We start from the raw sequence: 23,256 nt of genomic DNA on the forward strand, positions 1-23,256 counted from the left end.
AGTCCGCTACTACACATCTCCTCATAGTCCGCTGCTACACATCCCCTCATAGTCCGCTACTACACATCCCCTCATAGTCCGCTATTACACTCCCCTCATAGTCCGCTGCTACACATCCCCTCATAGTCCGCTATTACACATCCCCTCATAGTCCGCTATTACACTCCCCTCATAGTCCGCTGCTACACATCCCCTCATAGTCCGCTACTACACATCCCCTCATAGTCCGCTACTACACATCTCCTCATAGTCCGCTGCTACACATCCCCTCATAGTCCGCTGCTACACATCTCCTCATAGTCCGCTACTACACATCCCCTCATAGTCCGCTGCTGCACATCCCCTCATAGTCCGCTACTACACATCCCCTCATAGTCCGCTACTACACATCTCCTCATAGTCCGCTGCTACACATCCCCTCATAGTCCGCTGCTGCACATCCCCTCATAGTCCGCTACTGCACATCCCCTCATAGTCCGCTATTACACATCCCCTCATAGTCCGCTACTACACATCCCCTCATAGTCCGCTACTACACATCCCCTCATAGTCCGCTACTACACATCCCCTCATAGTCCGCTACTACACATCCCCTCATAGTCCGCTCCTACACATCTCCTCATAGTCCGCTACTACACATCTCCTCATAGTCCGCTACTACACATCTCCTCATAGTCCGCTACTGCACATCCCCTCATAGTCCGCTACTACACATCCCCTCATAGTCCGCTACTACACATCCCCTCATAGTCCGCTACTACACATCCCCTCATAGTCCGCTACTACACATCCCCTCATAGTCCGCTACTACACATCCCCTCATAGTCCGCTATTACACTCCCCTCATAGTCCGCTACTACACATCCCCTCATAGTCCGCTACTACACATCCCCTCATAGTCCGCTGCTGCACATCCCCTCATAGTCCGCTACGACACATCTCCTCATAGTCCGCTACTGCACATCCCCTCACAGTCCGCTGCTACACATCTCCTCATAGTCCGCTGCTACACTCCCCTCATAGTCCACTACTACACATCCCCTCATAGTCCGCTACTGCACATCCCCTCATAGTCCGCTACTACATATCTCCTAGTCCGCTACTACACATCTCCTAGTCCGCTACTACACATCTGTTAGTCCGCTACTACACATCTGTTAGTCCGCTACTACACATCTCCTAGTCTGTTACTACTCATCTCCTAGTCCGCAACTACACATCTGTTAGTCTGCTACTACACATCTCCTAGTCTGTTACTACTCATCTCCTAGTCCGCTACTACACATCTCCTAGTCCGCTACTACACATCTAGTCCGCTACTACACATCTCCTAGTCCGCTACTACACATCTCCTAGTCCGCTACTACACATCTCCTAGTCCGCTACTACACATCTCCTAGTCCGCTACTACACATCTGTTGGTCCGCTACTACATATCTAGTTTGCTACTACACATCTCCTAGTCTGCTACAACACATCTAGTCCGCTACTACTCATCTCCTAGTCCGCTACTACACATCTGTTAGTCCGCTACTACACATCTCCTAGTCCGCTACTACACATCTCCTAGTCCGTTACTACACATCTCCTAGTCTGCTACAACACATCTAGTCCGCTCCTACTCATCTCCTAGTCCGCTACTACACATCTGTTAGTCCGCTACTACACATCTCCTAGTCCGCTACTACACATCTAGTCCACTACTACACATCTGTTAGTCCGCTACTACACATCTCCTAGTCCGCTACTACACATCTCCTAGTCCGCTACTACACATCTGTTAGTCCGCTACTACACATCTCCTAGTCCGCTACTACACATCTCCTAGTCCGCTACTACACATCTCCTAGTCCGCTACTACACATCTCCTAGTCCGCTACTACACATCTGTTAGTCCGCTACTACACATCTCCTAGTCCACTACTACACATCTCCCAGTCCGCTACTACACATCTCCTAGTCCACTACAACACATCTCCTAGTCCGTTACTACTCATCTCCTAGTCCGCTACTACACATCTGTTAGTCCGCTACTACACATCTGTTAGTCCGCTACTACACATCTGTTAGTCCGCTACTACACATCTTAGTCCGCTACTAGACATCTTCTAGTCCGCTACTACACATCTGTTAGTCCGCTACTACACATCTCCTAGTCCGCTACAACACATCTAGTCCGCTACTACACATCTCCTTGTCCGCTACTACACATCTAGTCCGCTACTACACATCTCCTAGTCCGTTACTACTCATCTCCTAGTCCGTTACTACTCATCTCCTAGTCCGCTACTACACATCTCCTAGTCCGCTACTACACATCTGTTAGTCCGCTACTACACATCTGTTAGTCTGCTACTACACATCTGTTAGTCTGCTACTACACATCTGTTTGTCTGCTACTACACATCTGTTAGTCCGCTACTACACATCTAGTCCAGTACTATATATCTAGTCCGCTACTACACATCTAGTCCACTAGTACACATTTGTTAGTCCGCTACTACACATCTCCTAGTCCGCTACTACACGTGTTAGTCCACTACTACACATCTCCTAGTCCGCTACTACACATCTCCTAGTCCGCTACTACACATCTCCTAGTCCGCTACTACACATCTCCTAGTCCGCTACTGCACATCCCCTCATAGTCCGCTACTACACATCTAGTCCGCTACTACACATCTAGTCCGCTACTACACATCTAGTCCGCTACTACACATCTAGTCCGCTACTACACATCTAGTCTGCTACTACACATCCAGTCAAGTACTATACATCTAGTCAACTACTACACATTTAGTCCGCTACTACACATTTAGTCCGCTATTACACATTTAGTCCTCTACTACACATTTAGTCCGCTACTACACATTTAGTCCGCTACTACACATTTAGTCCGCTACTACACATCTAGTCTGCAACTACACATCTAGTCCGCTACTACACATCTCCTAGTGCGCTACTACACATCTCCTAGTGCGCTACTACACATCTCCTAGTCCGCTACTACACATCTGTTTGTCCGCTACTACACATCTGTTTGTCCGCTACTACACATCTGTTTGTCCGCTACTACACATCTGTTTGTCCGCTACTACACATCTGTTTGTCCGCTACTACACATCTTCTAGTCCGCTACTACACATCTCCTAGTCCACTACTACACATCTCCTAGTCCGTTACTACACATCTCCTAGTCCGCTACTACACATCTGTTAGTCTGCTACTACACATCTGTTAGTCCGCTACTACACATCTAGTCCAGTACTATATATCTAGTCCGCTACTACACATCTAGTCCACTAGTACACATTTGTTAGTCCGCTACTACACATCTCCTAGTCCGCTACTACACGTGTTAGTCCACTACTACACATCTCCTAGTCCGCTACTACACATCTAGTCCAGTACTATACATCTAGTCTGCTACTACACATCTAGTCCACTACTACACATCTGTTAGTCCGCTACTACACATTTCCTAGTCCGCTAACACCCATCTGTTAGTCCACTACTACACATCTCCCAGTCTTCTACTACACATCTCCCAGTCTGCTACTACACATCTGTTAGTCCGCTACTACACATCTGTTAGTCCGCTACTACACATCTAGTCCAGTACTACACATCTAGTCCGCTACTACACATCTAGTCCGCTACTACACATCTAGTCCGCTACTACACATCTAGTCCGCTACTACACATCTAGTCTGCTACTACACATCTGTTAGTTCACTACTACACATCTAGTCTGCTACTACACATCCAGTCAAGTACTATACATCTAGTCAACTACTACACATTTAGTCCGCTACTACACATCTTTTAGTCCGCTAGTACACATCTTTTAGTCCGCTACTTCACATCTGTTAGTCCGCTACTACACATCTAGTCCACCACTACACATCTGTTAGTCCGCTACTACACATCTGTTAGTCCGCTACTACACATCTATTAGTCCGCTACTACACATCTCCCAGTCTGCTACTACACATCTGTTAGTCCGCTACTACATATCTAGTCTGCTACTACACATGTAGTCCGCTACTATACATCTAGTCCACTACTACACATCTGTTAGTCCGCTACTACACATCTAGTCCACCACTACACATCTGTTAGTCCGCTACTACACATCTCCTAGTCCACTAGTACAGATCTGTTTTTCCGCTACTACACATTTCCTAGTCCACTACTACACATCTAGTCTGCTACTACACATCTGTTAGTCCGCTACTACACATCTAGTCTGCTACTACACATCTGTTGGTCCGCTACTACACATTTCCTAGTCCGCTAAGATACATCTGTTAGTCCACTACTACACATCTCCCAGTCTGCTACTACACATCTGTTAGTCCGCTACTACACATCTAGTCTGCTACTACACATCTAGTCTGCTACTACACATCTAGTCTGCTACTACACATCTAGTCTGCTACTACACATCTGTTAGTCTGCTACTACACATCTGTTAGTCTGCTACTACACATCTGTTAGTCTGCTACTACACATCTGTTAGTCTGCTACTACACATCTTTTTGTCCGCTACTACACATCTAGTCCAGTACTATATATCTAGTCCGCTACTACACATCTAGTCCACTAGTACACATTTGTTAGTCCGCTACTACACATCTCCTAGTCCGCTACTACACGTGTTAGTCCACTACTACACATCTCCTAGTCCGCTACTACACATCTAGTCCAGTACTATACATCTAGTCTGCTACTACACATCTAGTCCAGTACTACACATCTGTTAGTCCGCTACTACACATCTGGTCCACTACTACACATCTGTTGGTTCGCTACTACACATTTCCTAGTCCGCTAACACCCATCTGTTAGTCCACTACTACACATCTCCCAGTCTGCTACTACACATCTGTTAGTCCGCTACTACACATCTAGTCCAGTACTATACATCTAGTCCGCTACTACACATCTAGTCCTCTACTACACATCTAGTCCGCTACTACACATCTAGTCCGCTACTACACATCTAGTCCGCTACTACACATCTAGTCCGCTACTACACATCTAGTCTGCTACTACACATCTGTTAGTCCACTACTACACATCTAGTCTGCTACTACACATCCAGTCAAGTACTATACATCTAGTCAACTACTACACATTTAGTCCGCTACTACACATTTAGTCCGCTACTACACATTTAGTCCGCTACTACACATTTAGTCCGCTACTACACATTTAGTCCGCTACTACACATTTAGTCCGCTACTACACATTTAGTCCGCTACTACACATTTAGTCCGCTACTACACATTTAGTCCGCTACTACACATTTAGTCCGCTACTATACATCTAGTCCGCTACTACACATCTCGTCCACTACTACACATCTGTTAGTCCGCTACTACACATCTGGTCCACTACTACACATCTGTTGGTTCGCTACTACACATTTTCTAGTCCGCTAACACCCATCTGTTAGTCCACTACTACACATCTCCCAGTCTGCTACTACACATCTGTTAGTCCACTACTACACATCTAGTCCAGTACTATACATCTAGTCCGCTACTACACATCTAGTCCGCTACTACACATCTAGTCCAGTACTACACATCTAGTCCGCTACTACACATCTGTTAGTCCGCTACTACACATCTAGTCCGCTACTACACATCTAGTCTGCTACTACACATCTAGTCCGCTACTACACATCTCCTAGTGCGCTACTACACATCTCCTAGTCCGCTACTACACATCTGTTTGTCCGCTACTACACATCTGTTTGTCCGCTACTACACATCTGTTTGTCCGCTACTACACATCTGTTTGTCCGCTACTACACATCTGTTTGTCGGCTACTACACATCTGTTTGTCCGCTACTACACATCTGTTTGTCCGCTACTACACATCTCCTAGTCCGCTACTACACATCTCCTAGTCCGCTACTACACATCTCCCAGTCTGCTACTACACATCTCCTAGTCCTCAACTACACATCTGTTAGCAGCAGAGGGAGACCGGCCTATAGATGGAGGAAAGTGTAAGGATCGTTGCATACGGGCCATCGCAGTGTCGCCGAGAGAAAGTCGCGGCAGTATCGCATTTTTGCTCTTGCGATGTCTGAGCGTCGGCGCTGCTCCCTATTTTCACGGTAGACAATAGGAGTTTCTAATGTTAAAAACACATCGCGTGAAAATCGCAAGTTTGTGCGATGCGATAATACGAAGACTCCCTAGGGAAACCCGGGCGATTAGAAATAAGCGAAAATGCAGAAAGATAGAAATGCCGCAATTTATTGTCACGCAGCGTCTCAAATCTGAAGGAAGCCGTTGAAGCCGCTTGCGTTTTATAATTCTGCGTTTTCACGCCAAAAAAATGATGCAAATTTTATCGCCCGTGTCGAACCGGTTCCAGTTTCCCCAGGGGCCCTTAGCGGGAGAGCCATTTGTCCTGCATTCGGGACATCTGTCCCACTTTTGTCCTACTTTCCAGACGTCGGGTCAACATGAAAGTGATTACTAGCTGGGGTGCTGCGACTTCCCGGCTGGTAATCATCGCTCACTGGCGCCGCTGCAGGACGCACACACGGATGGCAGTGTGTGTACCCAGGATCCTCCTCCCCTGATGTTTCCTCATTGGTTCTGCAGAAGGAGAGGAGAAGGGAGGAGCCATCAGCGCCAAGCAGAGGAGCAGCAGCGCTTTGAAGACAAGGAGGAGGTAAGTATATCAGTCCAAGGGGGGCTACTGTGGGGGTCACTATTACTACTGGTGACGATATAGGGGACAATATAAGGCTGCCTGTCCACAAGCATAGTGGGAGCCGTTGCCGGGGAGCAGGAGCCAGCAGACGGGTCTTCGCAGTGAGCCTATCTGACAGATAGGCTCATCGCGAAGAATCGCGGCAATTCGCAGCATGCTGTCATTGGCTGCCCACGGGCGGAGAATCGCTATGATTCTCCGCTCGTGGACAGGGGGGCTGCGCTTTCCAAAGCAACGCTATGGAAAGCGTTCACTGCGTTCCACGCGGCTGGATTATCGTCGCGGGAAATGAAATGAAAATTTGCGCGTGGACAGGCAGCCTTAATAGAAGCTCTTTTACACGGGCCGACAGTTGTTTGGATGAGTGCTGACGTCACCACTAAGGTCTTCAGCGTTCGTGCAGAGCATTCAAACTGAAAGTTCTGTTGCCGGCTTCTCATCCGTTTCTCGCTTCCCCCTCCTATCAGGGAGCTTTTAAACAGGATGACAAGCCAGCAGTGCTGTCAACGTTTTGTAAACTGACTGAAAAGGCAGCTTAGCAATCCGCGAACAACAAGAGCGACTTTATTTTTTTTTATTTTTTATTTTTTTTTGCGCTTCACACTGAACGATATTGCTCAGTTATGGTCGTTTGGACTAATTTTGAGCGATAATCATTGGGTGTAAATGGGCCTTAATAGTGTCCTTTATATCAGCCGCATTTGTAATAGTTTTAATACTGAGGCCACTCTGGAGGACACTATTGCTATTGGGTCCACTGTAGGGGTCACTTTTAACTACGGAGGCCACTGTGGGGGTCACTATTACTACAGGGGCAAATATAGGGGACACTATTATTACTGGGGCTTATATAGGGGTCACTATTACTACTGGGGCCGATAGAGGGGACACTATTACTACTGGGGCTGATATAGGGGACGCTATTACTACTGGGGCCACTGTGGGGGTCACTATTACTACTGGGGCCGATATAGGGGACACTATTACTTCTGAGGCCACTCTGCACATGGCAGCATACCTCAAGCTGACTTTGGGTATGTTTACACGTGGCAGAAATGGCGTAAAATGTCCACAGCGGATATTTCCGCAGCAAATTCTGCGTCCAAAAAAACTGTCAAAATCTGTATCATGGGTGCAGATTTTGACTGAAAATCAGCCGCGTATCCGCTGCTAATTTCATGCTATGCGGCGCTTCCTCCGAAGGCTTCCTGCTGTCAGGGCTGCCCAGCTTCCGATTCCCAGTGGCCTAGTCAGAGGTGGCACCATTGGTCAGGTGATGCTGGTCAGGTGAGGCCACTACAGGCCGCTGGGAACCAGAAGCTGGGGAGCGCTGATAGCGGCAAGCCTTTGAAGAAGGCGAGGGGGAGCAATGGTACAGATTTTGGCTGAGGCAAAATTATATGTTGTGATAAACCATGCCTCCTGACCACACCTCTCTGTCCGTGGGAACATCTGGTCAGAGTGAGATAGGCCCATATGTGGAGGAGAATGAGACGAGGCCCATATGTGGAGGAGAATGAGACGAGGCCCATATGTGGAGGAGAATGAGACGAGGCCCATATGTGGAGGAGAATGAGACGAGGCCCATATGTGGAGGAGAATGAGACCAGGCTCATGGATGGAGGAGAGTGGGACAGGCCTGTGGATGGAGGAGAATGAGACCAGCATCATGGATGGAGGAAAGTGAGACAGGCCCATGGATGGAGGAGAGTGAAACAGGCCCATTAATGAAGGAGAGTGAGACAATTCTATGGATGGAGGAGAATGAGACAAGGCCCATAGATGGAGGAGAGTGAGACAAGCCCATAGATGGAGGAGAGTGACACAGGCCCATAGACGTAGGAGAGTGACACAGGGCCATAGATGTAGGAGAGTGACGCAGGCCGATAGGTCGAGGAGAATGAAACCAGGCTCATGGATTGAGGAGATTGAGACAGGAATATGGATGGAGCAGAATAAGACAGGCCCATAGATGGAAGAGAGTAAGACAGGCCCATAGATGGAGAAGAATGAGACAGGCCCATAGATGAAGGTGAGACAAGGCCCACGGATGGAGGAGCGTGGGACAGGCCCTTAGGTGGAGGAGAATGAGACAGGGCCATAGATTGAGGAGAGTGAGACAGGCTCATGGATGGAGGAGAGTAAGACAGGCCCACAGATGGAAGAGAGTGAGACAGGCCCAAAGACTAAGGAGTAGAGTGAGGCAGGCTTATTGATGGAGGAGAGTGAGACAGGCCCATGGATGAATGAGAGACAGGAAGACTACAGCAAGAGAAAAGCAATCTTTATTTTAAGGCTTCTATAATATACATTTTTGGCAGCATTTTTTGAATCTACAAAAATGTGTGATTCTTATAACCCTGCTGTTCCAACGTGGGGTCTCTGATCGTAAGTGTTAATGTGGGTGTTCATCATAACCTCCTCTGTGAAATACCAACGTGGAGGTTTAAGGGAAATCAGATGATCCCTAGAACAGCAGTATTGTACGATCCACCAAACTAAGCTTCTTTCAGGGACCTTTCACACAGGTGAAATAAGCTCTTGGACGGACTATGAGCACAGTAAATTTTGATGCAGAATCGTGGTGAGTTATGGCTGGATTACAGATTACAGATAAAGACAAAGATGAGACAAACCTTTTAAGCACTAATTGCTAATGTAGAAATCTGTGCTACAGGATTTTTGGGACATTGACCACCCCCTTTTTTAGAATAGACAGCTCTACAGTAAAACATTGGGAAGAATTTATTAAGACTGGCATCTCAATTGCTGGACTTAATATAATCTCCATTGACACACTGTGCACATAATGTATGGAGCAGTGCACCCCTCTTCATACGTTAGGTGCATCTTGGGCCATTCACGTGCCTACACAAAACTATACACCAGTTATGACCTGGAGAAGATATACTGTCTAATTTACACCAGTTTCTGGCATAAATTACAAATAAATGTGTCTGGCCACACCACACCCTATTTTCTAAAAAGTGGCTTAAAACATGAGCTGGTGTGACCACAAAAAGTCACAAGTTGTTGGTAAGCAATCCTTGTGCCACAATTTTGCGACTTCTGTACATCAGTTTCAACTTCATAAATTCCCCCAACGTGTACGTATTGGTGCTTCGTGAAGTCTAAAAGTCATAGTAAATGGGATGTCCTAGTAGGACCACCTCTGTCCATGTGCCTATTGGAAACCACAAATGTAATACAAAGTTAGCAGTGTCAGACAGTAACAGCTCATCACTAGTTTCAGCAGGCAGACCTGCAGCAATCAGCTGATCAAGAGGCTGTCCAGATAGGACGATCCATTTACCTCGATTAGATCACAATCACATTATCATATAGTGCTTTGGTTGTAGATATATACGGCCTTAGCAGCATCAGTGATCTGGGTGCAAGGATACGGACAAGTGATGGCCCTATGAATGAGTTCCTCAGAAGCCTTATGGTCCTGGGGGCCCCATTCTGATTTTGTTCCATCCGTAGCACGTCTGGTTTATGAAGTACTGTATATAAAAAGCAAAAAAAAAACAACACATAAAAGTAAAAACCTAATTTGCAGGGACTATGAAGGGTTAAAAATGATCCGCATTTTTGTAGCAAACTATGCTCACCAATATGTTCCTACTTAGGTTGCTATAGTAACCAAATAATTGGTGGGGTCTTTTTTTTTTTTTAATATAAAGTCCCACCGGCCCAGCGTGTAATTATAAAATATACTCGAAATAACCCAAATTATCTTTACAATGCCCCATTTCCAATCCGATCAATACGCGTGCGTCTCCACCTGGCTGTTATGACAGGAGGTATTATTGCTTCTGTCTACATTAACATGCTTATATACTTGAAGCTACAACCACCAATAATTATTTCAATCTAATCACCCTCTCCGAATCCATGAAGTAACAAACCAATGCTAATCTTGTCAGTAGGCTCTGTATACAGCTTTGAACATAATAAACTAATATATGCTATACCATTTTACTTCTGCTATTGATTTCACAGATATACAGAATCAGTCTTTACTAATTATATTACCAAATGACCCCTCCGGGTTAATCATATTCGAAAGGCTGGTTTTCGAAATTAAGTCATCATGGCTGCGCTGCATAGAGAAATAATGCATAATCCAATCATCACACATTGGGTCCTGTTAAATAAGCATGGATAAGCCTGATATATATAAAAAAAATTAACTATAATGTACTTAAAACTGTAGAACATACGTGCAAAATACCAAAGTAATAACACAGGGAACCATCCGGGTCAAGACTGGGTGATAGATACACGAGTTATAACATCAAGCCATATTGCTTGGAGATAATGAGGGTTTATGAGGACATTTCATTGTTCAGGCCCAACAGTGATAGAGCGGGGCTTGAATGCTTGTGAACCCTTCAGAATTTTCCATATTTCTGCTTATATTTGACCTAAAACTACAATAAAATTTTCACACAAGTCCTAAAAGTAGATAACGAGAACCAAATCAAACAAATGAGTCCAAAATATTAGACTTGGCCATTTATTGAGGGAAATGATCTAATATCATATGTCCCTGAGTGGCAAAAATATGTGAAGATTTAGAATTAGTAGATAATTTGAAGGTGCAATTGAAGCAAGATGTTTTCAGTCAATGAAATGACAATCACTTGGGATACGGCTATGGCCGCCTGCAGACGGCCGGGTCAGATGACCCGCACCCCTGCAGGGACCAGTGCGGTTCTCACCTGCTCCTACGGCTCCGGCTCTGTGATGTGCCGGCCAGCCGGCGCATGCGCAGAGTGGAGCCGGCCTGGCACTACTGACATTTCTGTGCGAGTCTCACGTGGACAAATCACAGCCGTCAGCCTAGGATTGCGTTTTCTAATGCAATCCCATGGCAACAGCCACGGGTGGAAATTCCACGGAATTTTCGCTTGTGTGCAGGGGGCCTATCTATCATAGTCTGATCTTCACAATGTTTGTGGTAGTGTATGGTGGCACAAACAAAGGAGATTTTTGAGGACCTCTGAAGAAGAGTTGTTGATGCTCATCAGGCTGGAAAAGATTACAAAACTATCTCTAACGAGTATGAACTGCAACAGTCAGACAGATTGTGCACAAATGGATGAAATTCAAGACCCTTATTCAAGACCCCAAGAGCAAAGTGTATAATAGTCTGCAAGGTGACAAAGGAATCCAAAGTAACTTCTAAGCAACTAAAGGCCTTTCTCACATTAGCTAATGTTCATGAGTCCACCATCAGAGGGACTCTGAACAACAATGGTGTGCATGACAGGGTTGCAAGGAGAAAGCCATTTTTTTCCACCCCCCCATTTCTGCCTGTCTACAGTTTGCTAAAGATCATCTGGACAAGCCAAGAGGCTATTGGAACAATGTTTTGTGGATGGATGAGACCAAAATTGAACTTTTTGACTTAACTGAGAAACGTTATGTTTAAAGAAGGAAAAACGCTGCATTACAGCATAAAAATCTCATGATCTGTGAAACACAGTGGTGGTAGTATCATGGGCCTGTTATGCTGTATCTGAGCCAGGACGGCTTGCCATCATTAGTGTAGCAATGAATTCTGAATTACACCAGCAAATTCTAAAGGAAAATTTCAGGACGTCTGTCCATGCTCTGAATCTCAAGAGAACGACCCAACAAGACAACAAGACAATGACCAACAAGACAACGACCCAAAGCACACAAGTCGTTCTACAAAAGAACGGTTAAAGAAGAATAACGTTTTGGAATGGCGAAGTCAAAGTCGTGACCTTAATCCTATAGAAATGCAGTGAAAGGACCTGAAGCAAACCGTTTATGGGAGGAAACCCACCGGCATAAGAGAGTTGAAGCTGTTTTCTAAAATTCCTCCAAGCCGAGGTGCAGGACTGATCAACAATTACCGGAAACATTTAGATGCAGTTATTGCTGTGCAAGCAGGTCACAACAGATACTTAAAACAAAGGTTCACATACTTTTGTCATTCACAGACATGTGATATTGGATCATTTTCCTCGATAAGTAAATGACCAAGTCTAATATTTGTGGCTCATTTCTCTGATTTGGTTCTCATTATTTACTTTTGAGGACTTGTCTGAAAATTTGATAAAGTTTTAGGATAAATTTAAGCAGAAATATGGAAAATTCTGAGGGGTTCATAAACCTTCAAGCACCACTGTAATTATAATTTTTCTCTGTGTATTAGGGAATTAACAACCTATAGAGCCATTATTACATCTCCTACTGTGTCACCCATCTTTTCTCAGAGTCCTGAATGATAAATCCACCCTTTTATCCAGTGGTATATTTCTCATGCCAATATTGAGGCAGAATTGCGGGTTATGACTCTAGGAAAGCTGTGAGTCAAGCCCCATTTACACGCAACGATTATCGCTCAACATTCGCTCAAAAGCTATCGTTTTGAGCGATAGTCGTTTTTCTTCAGCATAAAATCCATTGTTCAACCGGACAGAAGGTAACACAGACCACATGCTGTGTTTGCTGTCCATGGTGCTGTATTCTCCATGGGAGCGCTGATAACATTGTTTTCAGCACGGAGCCCATGGCAGAACAAAGGGGCTGAATGCAGAGAGCAGACTACCTGCTGTTTTCTGCATACAGCTCCTGAGGCCCATTTACATGCAAATGAAGCTGATAACCTGCTAATGGACTTTTGGTTTCATTAGCAGGTTATGCAAAACAATCACTTAAAACCTACCCTTTGAAAGATTATCTTTGCATGTAAATGGGCTCTAAGCCGTCTTCAATGCTGCATCAAAATCTGCACTGTAGGTATGCAGATTTTGGTGTGGATTTTTCCGCAGGGATGTAAATTCACCAACAAATTCCAGTACATGTGAAAGAGTCCTAAAGGTCCCTAAACGCCTTCAGTAGCTGTCAGCCTAAGGCCAGTTTCACACAAGCGTATTGTCACACGTCCGTAATATGAATCTGTAATACAAACGTGTTACAGATAATCTTGCAACCTTGTGTCATCAGCATTTCATCAGCATTTGATCTGTCATCATTTGCTGCCATTAGTTTCATTGTCTACAGGCTAAGGCCTTAGTCAGACGGGCGTTTTTTAGCGCGATTTGCGCATGCGATTCGCGCATATATAGAACCAATGGTTCGCTATGGTATCGGTCACATGTCCGCTTTTTATGCGGATATGCGATAAATTATAGGACACGACGATTCGCAGATCGCGCCTATCTGCGTTCGGTGTTTTATGTGCGCACCAAAATCATTTTTTTCGCCGGCCAGTCTAAGTTTCATGCGCATTTTGATGCGCACGGCGATTTTTCTCCCGTCAGACGGGCGTTTTGCTGCGACGATTAACGCGGCTAGGTGCAGATTTTTCCCGCGATTTTTCGCCCCCGGTCACGCGATTTGCACATGCGCATCCGACATGCGATCCGCAAATCGCGCGAAAAAGCGCCCGTCTGACTAAGGCCTAAATATGAATTCGTATTTTCCCAATAGGAAATAATAGCAATGGCAAAATGCATGCAGCGTTTAAAAAAAAAAAAATGGGGGTGAAAAGTCTGTCGAGGTAAATAAATGCATAAATTTACATTAGCTATATATTTCTTTCTGTAAAACTTGGACCAAATACAGAGTAAAAATACTCTCGCCCGACAGTGGCCTACCACTCATTCGGCCACAGCTATTTCTCTCAACAGCCCCTTACATATGAGCGAGTGGTGCATATGTTTTCCATTGGAAGAGGGGAGAAATCTGCCGCCAGAAATCTCTATTTCCAGGAAGAACGAAAAGATCAGGGCCTAAATTCAATGTGCCTGATGCTTCTTTCCTCCAACATCAAAATCGAGAGGTCTCCATACACATATGAGAGTAGTCTGATTCCGCTGACATCAGCAGATTTGAACAACTTCTACCTAATTTGTGTGGTGGCCTCATGATAAGAAAATGTGTACAAAGATGTAGTCTATTGCAATTCCGTTTTGGAATGAAAGAGCCCCTGACTTCCAAACTCTCAAGGTAAGAAGGCTATACATATGTTAAAGGTTTTTTTCTGGGACTTCTCCTTATGACCTACCCTCCCATTTAATTCAGAGGGAGCTGTACCTGTAGTACCAATCCAGGCCATTGCAATGTTCACAGCACTATTTGTTCCCAACGCTGTCCGGACTGACAGCAGGCCTGGCAATCTACTGATTGGCAGGGATCCTGAGCAGTGGACCCCAATGATAGGTCATCAATGGTAAAACTCCTGGACAACCCCGGTATTAGTGTATCTGGACGGTGGAGTCAAGATTGACAGGGAGTGAAACCCCCTGTCCCTAATTGGCTGGACAGCTTCCTCGGCTGCAGGTCCTGGAATGCCAGTAAAGATGTTTAGAAAAGGCATACAGCGGGGGCGGCCACTGCAGCCGCACACCTCCAGCAGCAAGTGGGTTCCCCGACAGGGCGGACCAGAAGCCAGAACCCCCGTGACTGCACAAACGCAGCATGCCTTAGGTAGCAGACAAGCGCAAAGCAAGTTACTTTGGCAGAAGCGGCTGTGAGAGCGAGCACCGATGCGGCTGCTGGAAGGGAGCGGAGAGCCGGTGGCCGCCCCTACTCACTCTACTTTTCCGGGAGCGGGCATGAGGGAGCAGTGATGTGGCCGGCGAAACGGAGTGGAGAGCCGGCGGCTGCCCACGGAAGGAGTGAGCCGGCGGACGCCTATGACCCCATGGCTGAAATGGTGGCCAGGACCAAGCACACACGCTGCCATGTTACAGCGGTAACATGCCAGCATTTACATGTTATAAAGTAAGGCTAAGCAGAATAGTAACCCTCTGCATAAGCCTGCAGTGCTGCCACTAATAAACCAACACTGTGCGACTAGGACCTTCGTGCTTTCACCCTATCAGAAGCTAGGGGTGTGACAGGGACGTTCCTCCTATCAAACCCCTAGCTTCCGGTGGCATCAAGCTACACCAATACCGACAACCCCTTTAAGCTCTGCGACAATATGGTTCTCGTTATCTATTTTTAGGACTTGTGTGAAAATCTAATGTAGTTTTATAACAAATATAAGCACGAAATATGCCATTTTCATAAGGGTTCACAAACTTTCAATCACCCATTGTCGCATTGCAAGAGCCATAACTCGTTGATATAGCCACATGAAGGGTTATTTTAGATTGCGCGTCTGGGACCTGTGGTACTACGTGTTTCCATGAGCACAGCTTCACAGGTGAGGGTTAATTGAGCTGGCTGGGTGTGGTATTTCTCCAGCCAATCCCCTCTGGTCTACTGCATATAAAAACCAGCATCTCTTGGTAGCAGATGCTGGTCCTTTTAGTGCTTTACTCTGTTGTAAATCCACACAGAGCTAGTGTTATGCATGCTTGTCTGAAGTACCTCACCTTCCCTGCGGATGGTCTGGACACCTGTTGTCCCTCCCTTCCCTGCGTTCTGGGGTGCGTGCATCGAGTAATGCATGGTACAGTGACCGAACAGGTGCCTGTGCCCACAGGTTTTTCCTTATCCCTTGGCAGGTGTGGCCTCCAGATGTCAGATGTCTTATGTGTGTGTCAGATGGGTGATGCCTGACACTGTTCCCTGTATGTCAGCACGATCGCTGACTCTCTATCCCCTTGGAGGGAAGACACTTGGACTAGCTATGGTTTTCTATCTGTATGCATGTGAGTTCTGGATCGGGTTCCTGTTCTGTGTGGTATCCATGACCTTGTGTGTAGGTGTGAACAGCAAGGTGTTCTGTATGTATGTGGAGGCTAGGCCTGAGGTGCGAACTGTTGCGTTCTGTATTTAGTGTGTGTGAACAGTGTCGTGTCCTGTATTTGGTGCATCTCTCCAGGTTCCTAATCATGGATAGATAGGTCCCAGATGAAGACAGTGTGGCTATCCATGTCGGGACAATCACCCGCTGTTAGGCAGGGGTTCCCCACTTTCCCTGATTAGTAAGGGACAGGTGTCCTTCCGTCTTAGCCTAGAGAGGTGCAATTGGTCCTTGCAACACTATGAGAGGTGATTGCAGTTTTAAATAGGACACCGCCTTACATCCATATTGAACGCATGAACGTAGTAGGTTGTTTTTTGGGGGTTGGGGGGGGACGAGTTGTATTATTTTATTGACACCACTCTTGGGTACATATAATGTGTTTTTATTACTGTACATTTTCTTCTGTGGGGTAGTAGTGGAGATGAAAATGACATCCAGAAATTACAGCTTTGTTTTGGGGTTTTGCTTGGAGAGTTCAGCCATGATTCTTGTAGAAGGTCTACAATGCAGTCTATAATGTAAGATTAATGGCGGGTCCTAGAATTCTTCAGAAAGTGTGCAGGGCCTAGTGTTAGGGAGTGTGGCCAAAAATGACCCATCACATTTATTATATACGAGGCTGGCATAGGTTCCCATCTGGCTCATGGAAATGGCACCAGATGAGATAAATGTATTAGGTGGATTCTGCCTCTTAATACACTTGTCGGTCAAAGCCGTATGCACACTTTACTTATATTGGTGTATGGAACGCCCGTCTAAGTACGTATACGCCCCAATGTAGTCACAAATAACCCAATGTTCTATATATATATATATATTATTTCTTTATCTAAAGTATACAATAGCACTTAAAGGTGAACATACCCTTTAATACATGACACCCATTGTTCTCCATGTTTGTTCCTTTTATGGAGCCAAAAGGCAGCAGAGATATGAAACATTAAGAAAAGAAACAAAAAAGGCTTTTATCACAAGGTGACCTGCTCTCCCGAATCACTCGCATTTGTGCTCCATCCTTTGAACATTTACATCTAATTGGCACATTTTCTTTGTTACGTGCTCTTCTCTAATACAAATATTCCTCTTCTAATACTGTCATGTGTTAGATTTTGTTGTCTTGTTTTGTATGGTCTTCTCTTGTACTGCCTTTATTATCTTTTTATGATCTTTTTTGCTACTGTATATAAAGTTCCCTTCTGTTCTTTGACTTTTTTTTTCCACAAGTTCGTATTTTTCAAGGCCTGCCGAATGAAATGGGATTAAGAAAGTAATTTAAAATAAACCACATAGTTTCACATTAGTACTTTGATTACTGAAAAGATAGCTGTAGTCATGTCATTACCCTAAATGTTGCTTTGATGCACTAGTGCAGAAAAGCTGATTCAAGTGAATGTAGGGTGGAGGGGGGGGGGGGGGGGGAGCAAAAGTGTGCCGAAGTCTAGAGCAAAGTTTTCAAACTTTATACTGACTCCTATATTAAAGGGTTTCTTACAATGAATGTCCAGTTGTCCTCGCTTGAACATTGTGTTGTTTCTTTAGATGTAATTTCATAATATATATATTTATAGCTACTTTTGTTCTTTTTCTCTGATACACCAAATCTCACATCAGTTTACTGCACAACGCTTAAACATACAGCTCAGTAATAAAGCAGTGTGGGATAAGCTCCCTGTAGTGGTGAAAGTGGTGAATGAAGGTAACAAAAATGGTAATTTTTAAAGGGCCTCTGTTATCACTATTTACAGCATAAAGCCTTAGGCCTGGTTTAGACACAACCATTCACACTTAAAAGTCGCTCAAAAGACAACTTTTGAGCGATAATCGTTGTGTGCATTTACAAGATGATTGCTCAGAATTCGCTCAAACGCCAGTTTGAGTGACAGTTTTGAGCGTTCACTTTGCATAAGTGTGTAAATGAAGGCTTACTCTGCATGTAGAAGACAAGCGAGGCCGCGTGGGTGGATCCCGCTCCATACAACCATTTGTTCGGACTTGCGAAGATATGGACTTGTGAACAGGTTCCTGGAACGGAACCTGTTCGCAAGTCGGGGACTATCTGTATATATGTATACACGGATATAACTATGTACAGGAAGCAGTTGTACCCAGGCCCCCCCCCCCCTGCCACATAAGGATACATCATCATTATAAATTGCCTATAGTAGGCCCTCTTATACATTTTTGCATTGGAGCTCAGGAGCTCCAGGTTATGCATATGATGGTGTATATAGTAGTGTCTTATTTAACTGGAACATCCCCGACTGCTTCACAGGTTGTCATACTTGGGAAGTTTGACCACTTGGACTCTTATGCTGATTGTTCTTTTTTTGGGGCAACTGTGCTAATTAACAGTCTCTAATATCTGGCATCTACAGATTACTACGGCTGTGGCGGTGATGCTTGTGGTCTGAGTTCACTAGAGCATCTACTAGTAACTCCCACTTTATCTCTTACTCTCTGGCACTGTTTGTTTGGCTGTGTCACCTGGTATTTTCTCTGGCAACAACTGGACACTTCTCTCTGCCCTCACAGAATAACACTTTTCAGTGGGGTATCCCACAATATGCTGACCTACCACATATGAGCAAGAATCAAAAGTAGCATTTATTTCAATATGTTAGTGGGGCCTCCTTTGGCCATAATGATATGGAATATTCTCCGGGGCATACTTTCTATTATATCATCTGATATGCTCCAGCTAGTATTTCCCTCCATTCATCCTGTAAATGTCTGGTGAGTTCCATCAAAGAGGATGGATGCTGTTCATATTTCCTGACCTGACATTCCAGTTCATCCCAGAGATGTTCAGTAGGGTTCAGGTTGGGACTCTGTGCAGCCAGTTCAATCATCAAATATCTACATCGACAAACCAACGTAAAGCGTTGGATTGGTGACAGTCTTGTTGGAAGTGTTGCTGACCATTTCCAGAGTATTGCCATATTGTCAGCAGCTTATTATTGTTTAGGATGTCAAGGTACACCGCCATGTTCATGGTTCTTGTCATTACAACCAACGGATCAAGACCATGCCACGTAAATCATCTCCAGACCATAACAGAACCTCCACTGCACCTAACCGTTGGCAGAACAAACTCAGACAAAAGGTGTTCCCCAGGCATCCTTCACACCAAAATTGAAGACAGAGTAGTGTGATTCGTCATTCTATAGAACTTTCACCCATTGCTCAATAGTCCAATGACGTCTCTCTTTGCACCATTTTAGACAGGCCAACGCATCTTCTTTGAGAGATCTCGGCAGACGTTTGCACGTTGAATGGGGGAAAATACCGGCTGGAGTGTATCAGATGTTAGTAGAAGTATGCCGTAAAGTGTATCCAATGTCATTAGGGCCAAAGAAGCCCCTCTAAGTATTAACCTATGGCAATAAATGCTACTTTTGATTCTTGCTCAGATGTCCAAGCACTTTTGGTAGGATAGCTTATCATCGGACTACTTACAGCATGTCATACTACTTGCTGTGCCTTTTTTTAACACCCTTACTAGGACAAGACCTATATATAAAAAGTTGTAACATGTGGATAGCACGATCTGGTGTTTTTGGATGCCCCCACTTTGCCCCTGCCATATAGCATTCCTACAGTAAATTCCAGCCATACTCCCCCTAGCCCACACATAACACCCCCTTCCAATGTTGTTTTATCATATGCGCCTGTAAATCACATCCTATATATCCTGTGCTGCTTCAAATTGTCATTTCCACCACAATTAGCCGCTATCCCTACAGATAAAACTGTGTTTATACAAGCTTTTTCCATCTTCTCGTTATGCATATGATATAATGGCCATTTTTTTGTATTCCCATGGCCAGCAGAGACCGGTCTAGTCATATCTGTTGTATTCTTTGCAGAGTGACGAAATATTAAACATAAGAAAATGGCCCCAAGAGACAAGAACTACCACGTCTGGAAATGTGAATATTTATGGACTCAATATGAAGTTATCTCATTTTTAATGCACATAAGTGGTGGTGGTTGAGCTAATAACTCACTTTACAGAATATTTTCTCCCCTGTAACAATAGACTAAAACTATTCTTAAAGGTTCTCTATCCCAGGCAGTAAAAATGTCTTTCTACTCCTGAGTTTGTTACAAACGCTGTGTTTTTGCTCCCCAGAGACACTGATTCAGCTCCTATTTCACTAATCTAACAGAGAACCACAAGTGCTGTTTGAACTATGTTGCAGCATTCAACATGCAGGGAAGGGTGTCTCCTTTTATATCAGTAGCCTAGGGATACAGAGAGAAAAGAATCTAAATTGTGCAGCCACAGCATGACTTATGGTAGTAACTTTCAACTATTCTATTTCTGAATATGACAGTGTCTTTTACATTAACAATACAAGCAGGTGGATATATTCTTACAGTAATTATTGTCCTAAAATTCCCATATACTCTGAAGATCTCCAAATTAGCTCGCATTTTCCTTTTCACCCAAAACAGCTATTTCTTAAATGGCACCTACCATATTGAACATGCTGTCCCATCAGTGTATAGCATGCTATAGAACACGGGAAGCTGAGCGGAATAATATATAGGGCTGTGGGAAAAGATTCTGTATAAACTGAAATTTATCTAAGTCGCTCCATATTTTGGTTCAGGAGTCCAGAAGGCGGTCTCAAAGTGGTTCACAGTCTTCTATGTATAAACATGCATACAAATACTTATGAATTGCTGAGTAGGACCGCCCACTGGACTCAGTCATAAGAGTTAGTTAAGTTCTAGAGTATTGTAGTGGCCCAGTACATACTTTCCTAGCCCCCTCCATAATGTCATCCATGTAAAGTCTTGTCTTGATGCACTGTGCAAAATGTCTTGTCATTCTGTTGTGTGTATTGTACAGCTGCAGCGTGTGGTGGGTTAATATCTGTAATACCTAGGGACTATCTGTAGATGTATCAATTTCTATCCTGTCACGTGGTATGAGAGAGGTTATAAATGTGAGTGATTGAGAGCGGGAAAAGGAGTTCCATGTCTTCAGGAGTGATAGTCAGTTGGTTCAGCTGCATGGGGGCACCTTCAGCTGGTATTAGTGTATCTTGACGCCACTGGAAGGTAGGGGTTTGACAGGTGTTGCACCCCTGTCACACCCCTAGCTCCCAATTGGCGCAATACCTTAAGGTCCTACAATTTGCAGGGATGCATGTCTACCTGAAGCGGCATGGAATGTAAGTGATCCCCACTCCCTCTGGATTACCCGCCGCTCTGCTGCACTCGTGTTAGACGGCTCGCTATCACAGTCCCGACGCTGTAGGCTCCCTGCTTCAGCTGCGCTGCCTATACCATTCCCCGCCGCTGTTGCCTCAGGTCACTCCTAATGCAGTCATCTGACTGCCCTGCGGTGCTCTCTCATTGCCTGCTGTGCTGCTGGAGTGTGCGGACGGTGGCTGGAAGTCTCTCTCTTCCACCTTCGCTGTGGGCTCCCGGCTGCAATGGGCGCGGTGTGAGGCTCACATGGGGAGGGTGGAGGGGGTGGCTTGTGGGCCACCAAGACCATAGCCCGAAGAAGTGGTTTAGCCACCTTGGCCCTCTGTGCTTTTCGGCCCACGCTACGCTACCAAACAAAAGGGTCTTCCGCCTTCTGTGCCGCAGGGCAGGAGCTGCCTTGCAGCTGTGGCTGCGCAGCTGCTCCAGGGCCCGCTACATGGCTTTAGTAAACATTTTTAGTTACCTTCAAGGACCTGCACAGCAGGCTGCTGTACAGCCAATCAGGTTCAGGAGGCGTCACCCCCCTGTCAAACTTGAATCCACCAGGAATTCCTGGTGGCATCAAGATACACTAATACCCCTTCAGCCCTCATACAGTGAAGCATGGAAGAGGAGGAGAAGTTTCCCGTCGTTGATGTATTTGTAAGGAGAAGAGGAGTGAGTCCCACCTGAGAGGACTGAGAGCAAGAGCAGTTGTGAGCAAGTGCGCATCAAGGCCCAGTGCAGAGGTACTCAATTATCTGTTTTACACACCCGCACATCTTGAAGTCCGGAACCGCCTGGTGAAGGTACTCTATAGTCATTGTTAACATTCAAGAGTCCGGAAGTCTGAATCCCGCTGAGTGGAGGTGCGCGTCTTTAATTAGTCACGCACTGGTTGATCTGAAGTCTGGGTCACAGTGTGAAGGTACTACTGTCAAGTTTTACTGAATTGCCTGCACTGTCTCTTCTTCAAAGTGTGCCTTGTATTGCTGAAGTTTCCAGTAAAGTTATTTCCAGTCCCTGACCGTTTCCGGGGACCTGAGGTACTTAAACTGTCTATGGCTCATTTATTTTCCCACACCAATGTTTGTGTCGGGGGGTACCAGAATGGTGGCGTCACCCGTGATAAATCCCTCTACACTTGTTATCCTGTTTATTAGGCATCCCCATGCCGGGGCTGTCCGGAAGAGGCCCAATGCTGCCCTGGCCTTGCCTAGGTGCGTCCCTCCGGTAGTGAGCATGGTAAGTGCCATCGTGGCAAGCCAGCATTTTACCCTCCCAGCTCCTCAGCATATGCCATGTGTTCAGGGTCACCCTGAGGGACGCTGCAGTATCACAATTCCAGTTTTTAATTATTATTAATTACTTGTTTCACCTTAAAGGGAGTTCTTGAGATTAGAAAAATAAGGATCTGTATTCGGCATTGCAGCATTGAAGTGGATGAGGCTTGGCTCCAGTACCTGGTGAAGTTCATGAGTGGTTCTGTTTCAGAAAAAAACATATTTTTTTTTGTTAAACAACCCTTCTATAGGGTATTCCAATCTCAGCTAAACGTGACTGAGTT

Source organism: Eleutherodactylus coqui, chromosome 4, assembly GCF_035609145.1.
Source record: "Eleutherodactylus coqui strain aEleCoq1 chromosome 4, aEleCoq1.hap1, whole genome shotgun sequence".
Taxonomy (NCBI): Eukaryota; Metazoa; Chordata; class Amphibia; order Anura; family Eleutherodactylidae; genus Eleutherodactylus; species Eleutherodactylus coqui.